Genomic DNA, 6,979 nt, shown 5'->3' with positions numbered 1-6,979 from the left:
TCCATTCATCTGTTGAAGGGTATCTAGGTTGGTTGCATAGTTTAGCAATTGTGAATTGTGCTATTATAAACATTGAAGTGGCAGAGTTACTATGATATGCTGTTTTTAAGTCTGTAGGGTATAGACCGAAGAGTGGGATAGCTGGGTCAAATGGTGGTTCCATTCCAAGTTTTCTAAGGAATCTCCATACTGCTTTCCAGATTGGTTGCACCAATTTGCAGTTCCACTAGCAATGTATGAGTGTGCCTCTTCTCCCACATCCTTGCCAACACTTATTATTGTTTGTATTCTTGATAACTGTCATTCTGACTGGCCTGAGATGAAATCTTAGTTTTGATTTGCATTTCGCTATTTACTAGAGATCTTGAACATTTTTTCATATATTTGTTGATCGATTATATATCATCTTCTGAGAAGTGTCTGTTCAGCTCCTTAGCTCATTTATTGATTAAGTTGTTTGGGTTTTTTGTGTTATGTTTTTGGGGCCTGGGGATATAGCTCAGTTGGTAGAGTGCTTGCCTAGCATGCTCAAGGCCCTGGGTTCAATCCCCAGTACCACCAAAAGAAAAAAAAAAGAAGATTTTGGGTTCTTTATATATCCTGGAGATTAATGCTCTATCTGACATGTGTGAGGCAAAAATTTGCTCCCAAAATGTAGGCTCTCTGTTTACCTCATTGTTTCTTTTGCTGAGAGGAAGCTTAGTTTGAATCCATCCCATTTATTGATTTTTTTTATTTTATTTGTTGTGCTTTAGGAGTCTTGTTAAGGACGTTGGGCCTAATCTGACATGATGAAGATGTGGGCTGCTTTTTCCTCTATTAGGCGCAAGGTGAGACCTATTTTCAATAAATGTCTGAGGAAGCCCGATAGTATTATGAATAGCCAAATTGGGTCATCTCTCATCCTGGCAATAAAGATCTTCTAGGCAGCAACTGTTGACCTCGTATTATCCGCAGTGCCCAATAGCATGCTTTGCATATTATGCTGAATGACAGTATAGATTTCAGTCAATGGAAAATAAAATGTTTGACATGTAACTGTAAAAATGGTCAAGTGATTCTGGAAATCAGAAGAGCTGATTCAACTTTTCTTTCACACACAATACAAATTACTTGTGCTGTTACTGCTATAATTTACTCAGAACACCTTATCACAATTGATTGTGTTTCCTCAACATGTCTTCAGAGTACATGTGTAATTTGACACAAAATTTTGTTTTAAGTTTATTGACAATTTTCATCTCCATATGTTTCATATGATTTCATAATAATATCATGCTTCTTTCTTTTTTAAAAAGTAATTGGGCCAAATATTAAAATAAAGCTTTTCTATTTTGTCATTTTATTTCTACTCTCTCATGGTACATAAAGATCCCAACTTCCAATGTAGCTTATTTACTTGTCCCAAAATAAGTACAAGAATACTTAGCAATGCTAATTCCTCTCTAAACAAATCCCTGTCTATATACACATGACTCATATTCTTTCCTTCCTCTAGTGATCCAAGAAATGTGTTTATTCTATTCCTTCACATTTACATCTGGGAGTCTTATTAGCAGAAGTAAAAATAAATAATTTTGCTTAAATAGCTTTGCAAATCTATCCTCCCTAGAAAAGTCACACTTATTGTCCAGCACTCTGAAAATGCTTCATCATTTTTTTAAATGCTCTAGCAATTTTGTAAATTTTAATTTGTTTAAAAATCTGTTTAAAAAATATACTTTAATATTCTCATTTTACCTAAGCACCTAATGTCAAGTTAGAGCAAAAACTTCTAAAACAGTGCTGTGTGGGGAGGCTGCGCTTGCCCATTAACATCCTCTCACCCCTGCAGGGCATGTGTGCCAGACCTCCCACTCCCAGTACCCCTGTGTCTTTCCCAGAGTGCTTTTGCTAGCCACTTCACAACAGGTCAATAGTGCCCGCAAATTAGCATCTCTCTGCAGGAGCCATCCACCAACATGGAAGGGAATTAGTAAATAAATATCTCAGATCCTTTACCCCTGGGTGGCAAAGAATACCACTGAGATGCATGTTCTACAGAAGATCCCAGACACACACCCCCTTCACACACACAGCTGGAGGTAAAACCCAGTAGCCCACATCACCAGGTAGTTTACCTTTTTATTGACTGCTTCCCTCCTGGTATTTTTAAAAATTCTATTGATGTTCTCCTCACCTCCCAATTATACTTTCTGTATCCCCATCTTTCTCCCAGGATATAGTTCTGTGAGAGCCCAAATTGAGATCCCTAGTAAGACAAGAAGTCTTGAGAAGAAGATCCCTAGGATGGGATTCCAGAACTGAATGATTGACTTGCCAAAGGGCAATCAAAGTGGTAACAGTCCTAGGCATGCTGTGGCGAGTCAACTATTAAGACTTAACAGTGCCCTTTTATTTGCTGGGTAATTTGGGGGATTTTTGGTGTTAAGTTTTTTGAGTTATTTGTATATTCTGGAGATTAATGCTCTATCTATGATGCAGGTGGTAAAGATTTTCTCCTACTCTCTAGGCTCTTTCTGCACACTCTTAATTATTGCCTTTACTGTGAAAAAGCTTTTTAGTTGGATACCATCCCATTTATTGATTCTTGATTTTACTTCTGCATTTTAGGAGTCTGATTGAGGAAATCAGTTCCTAAGCCAACATGATGAAGAGTTGGGCCTACTTTTTCTTATATTAAGCGCAGGGCCTCTGGTCTAATGCATAGGTCCTTGATTAACTTTAGTTTTGTGAGTGATAGGAGTTCAATCTCATTCTACTACATATGGATTTCCAGTTTTCCTAGCATCATTTGTTGAAGAGGCTATCTTTTCTCCAATGAATGTGTATTGTTCCTTTGTGTAGAGTGAGGTGACTATATTTGTGTGGGTTCATTTCTGTGTCTTCTATTCTGTTCCACAGGTGTTCATGTCTGTTTTGTGCTAATACCATGCCATTTTTGTTCCTATAACTTTGTAATATAATTTAAGTTCTGGTGTTGTAATGCCTTCTAAGTCACTTTTCTCACTAAGGATTGCTTTGGCTATTCTGGACCTCTTATTTTTCCTAATAAATTTTATAACTGCTTTTTCTATTTTTATGAAAAACATTATTGGAATTTTATTAGCAATTGCATTAAATCTATATAGCACTTTTGGTAGTGTGGCCATTTTGACAATATTAATTCTGCCTATCCAAGAACATGGGCAATCTTTCCATTTTCGGAGGTCTTCTTCAGTTTCTTTCTTTAGTGTTCTGTAGCTTGCTGGGAGCCATTAGCCAAGTAGGTATGACAATTTCCTTGCCAGCGTACCCCATGTTGCAGTGACATTGAATGTAGGTGACCTTGCTCAAGGACCAAGGCGGATTAGGGTGTTCCCGGTTTAAGATAATCGGGTTTAGGGCGTTCCCAGTTTAGGTTCCAGGTTTAAGGTTTAAGATTATTCCTGCTGGGAATAGGGCGTATCCTGCTGCCTGAGTTCCCCTTGAGTTCTCACGGGATTCAGAGTATTTTTTGAGAGATAGAAGCCCAATGGAGGTGGATTTGGGCAGAGAACGTGGATTTCCCCAGAACGTGATTGTAGACGGCTGGTGTGAGTTCGGGAATAAAGAGTTGCTGTTTGAATCTACAAGCTGTGTGGTGGCTCGTGATTGTGTGCCCAGCCAGACTGCGGCATTTGTGCCCAGCCAGACATTGGCAGTAGCTGTCATTCTAGAGGTCTTTCACCTCTTTTGTTAGATTGATAGGCAAAGAACTGAGCAAGCACTTCACAGAAAAAAATACGAATGTTCAAAACAATATATGAAAAAAATGTTCAACATCTCTAGCAATTAGAGAAATGCAAATTAAAACTATACTAAGATTCCATCTCATTTTCCAGTCAGAATGGCAATTATCAAGAATACAAATAACAATAAATGTTGGTGAGGATGTGGGGGGAAAGGCACACTCATACATTGCTAGTGGGGTTACAAACTGGTGCAACCACTCTGGAAAGCAGTATGAGATTCTTCAGAAAATTTGGAATAGAACCACCTTTGACCCAGTTATCCCATGCCTCTGTTTACACTCAAAGGACTTAAAATCAGCATACTACAGTGATACAGCCACATCAATATTTATAGCAGCTCAATTCATAATATCCACATTATGGAACCAAACTACGTGTCCTTCAACAGATGAATGGATAAAGAAAATGTGGTATATATACACAATGGAATATTACTCAGCCATAAATAAGAATAAAATTTTGGCATCTGTAGATAAATGGATGGATAGGCCAGTCCCAAAAAACCAAAGGCTGAATGTTCTCTCTGATATGTGAATGCTAACCCATAACAAGGGAGGGTGGAGGGAAAGAATAGAAGTCCATTGGATTAGACAAAGGGGAATGAAGAGAAGAGAAGGGGAAGGGGAATAAGAAAGATAGTAGAAGTATATATCCTTCTATATGTATATGAATATACAATCAGGGCAACTCCACAATCATGTACGACCACAAGAATAGGATCCTAATTAGAGTAATACTCCATGTATGTATGTATGTATGTATGTATAATATGTCAAAATACACTCTACTGTCATGTATATCTGAAAAGACCAAATGAAAATAGACTCAACTGTGATGAACAGGATATGAAATAAGTAGAAGAAAAATCTCTAGGGCTGAGATTAAGACTCAGTGGTAAAGCACTAGCCTGGCATGTGTAAGGCACTGGGTTTGATTCTCAACCCTGCATAAAATATAAATAAATAAAACAAAGTTTTTAAAAACATAAACAGATTGAACTCATCTTAAAAAAAAACAATGGGACAGACAAGAAAGAAAGAGAGAGAGAGAGGAAGAAAGAAAGAAAGAAAGAAAGAAAGAAAGAAAGAAAGAAAGAAAGAAAGAAAGAAAGAAAGAAAGAAAGAAATCTTCAGTATTTGGAAGACTTGGGTAGTAATGTTTATTAAAAACTATGAAAATGGGCTGGGGATGTAGCTCAGTTGGTAGAGTGCTTGCCTCACATGCACAAGGCCCTGGGTTCAATCCCCAGCACCAAAAATCCTATGAAAATGGTTGGTTGTTGAGTGCAATGGAAGTACTGAAGAAGAAAGAAGATAACAGATGGGCTCATGCTCCTGCCACCTCCCCTCCTATACCCCCTTGACTGAAGGTGTTCTGTAACCTGGAAGCAGAAGTGTTGGGAATTAATGACCTCCAGGAGCCCCATTCAAAACAAGATTAACAGGAATTGATGTGTAAATACCTACCCTCATTCCTTGGATGAATTGTGTTCTGCATGGGTTCTCAGAGTTTCCTCATCAGCATTAAGCTCCAGTAGCCCATATTGACTTGATAAAACAATTCTTACTGACTGGCTTCCTTCTTTTCCTCACTTCACAGTGCTCACTTTACATCCTACTTATACTCTAGTCCTTATCTCAGGGCCAACTTTAAATAAATCCATCATCAATAGGACTTCAGTGTTGTAGCTAAAGAACTAGGCAAAGTCATGAGGAATCCAATCAGATCCCATTTAAACATTTATGAGATTTGGGCCCTACCAGGTGAAAGAGAAGAAAGAAAGAAAGAAAGAAAGAAAGAAAGAAAGAAAGAAAGAAAGAAAGAAAGATCAGAATAGGATCAAGGGATAAAGAAATGAGTTGCATTTTATCCATTGGTAAAGCAGTTATGAGGAGGAAGAATTAGATTTTATATAAACTGATTTTCAGGGACTTGAGTAGGCTATCAATTGTCCTCTCCTTCTATCAGTGATGGAGGCCCTGTGAAAGCCACTAGATAGAGGTCTCACTCTGCCCTAAGTCCTCAACAGTGTTTCAGGATAATAACCATAGTGCGATCCAAACAAAATGACCATCATATCTGCGATTTGTTCATTCTAGAAGGTCTTGGTAAAGTGACACCAATTTACTAGGTAGAAATGCTTCCCTTTTTTTTTTTTTTTTCTCCAAGGGGGAAAAAAAATAGGTTAAAGGAGAGAGAAGAAAAATAAGCCAAATGCCTAGTATTCCTATGTTAAATGTTAGAAAAACATATGAATCCTTGGCATTAAGGGTATAATAACTAAGGGCGGGGCAGGGGTGTCACCAGCTCTTGGGAGGCTGAGACAGGAAAATCTAAAGATCAAGGCCAGACTCAGCAATATAGGGAGGTCCCAAACAACTTAGTGAGACCCTGTCTCAAAAAAAAAAAAAATTTTAGAAGAGCTGGGATGTTGCTAACTGGTAAATTGCCCCTGGGTTAATTTCCCAGCAACCCTCTGGCCAAAAAATACTATAATAATTAAGGGAATATAGAATCTGTTAGATTAATTCTGTTTCTTCATTATTAATTGGCAATTATATAATTATTTTAGACATAATGCAAAATAAAAATGAGCAAAAGAAATATGGGCTTATAAGCAATATAACAACACTTAAAATAACTGATATTTATAGATTTTTTATAATTTAATAGGTTTAACAATAATTTAAATGCTTGTGAAGTCCTATTTGTTCTGAAAAAAATCAAATATATTAAATTTATTGTGCTCCCTAAAATTAAATTTTAAAATATAGGTGTATGAGTTTAAATTTAAAGCTCAAGGAAAAAAAACTGAATTTTGGATTATAATGTTAATAAATCAAATATTAATTTTTAAAAATGAAAACAAGGATAAAGAGTCTTTTCTATGAACAAGAGCTGCCGTCAAGGACAACCAAAAGACCCATCTTTTGAGAGGTTGGGATAGAGTAAGCCCATGTTTATAACCACTGTGGATTTCATTTCTTTTTTTTTTTTTAATTTTTTATTGTTGGTTGTTCAAAACATTACATAGTTCTTGATATATCATATTTCACACTTTGATTCAAGTGGGTTATGAGCTCCCATTTTTACCCCATATACAGATTGCAGAATCACATCAGTTACACATCCATTGATTTACATATTGCCATACTAGTGTCTGTTGTGTTCTGCTGCCTTTCCTATCCTCTACTATCCCCCCTCCC

The 6,979-nt window shown here is 37.0% G+C and overlaps 1 non-coding gene across 1 annotated transcript; it reads left to right on the top strand.

The window, feature by feature from the left end:
- Positions 1 to 488: 488 nt before the first annotated feature.
- Trnaa-agc lies at positions 489 to 561 on the top strand. The gene has a single exon. It is a non-coding gene; the product is annotated as a tRNA-Ala (tRNA).
- Positions 562 to 6,979: the final 6,418 nt, after the last annotated feature.

This window comes from Marmota marmota, unplaced genomic scaffold (assembly GCF_001458135.2).
Source record: "Marmota marmota marmota unplaced genomic scaffold, marMar, whole genome shotgun sequence".
In the NCBI taxonomy this organism is placed as follows: Eukaryota; Metazoa; Chordata; class Mammalia; order Rodentia; family Sciuridae; genus Marmota; species Marmota marmota.
Note: the sequence above shows the minus strand (reverse complement) of the source record. Positions and strands in the feature narration are given on the sequence as shown.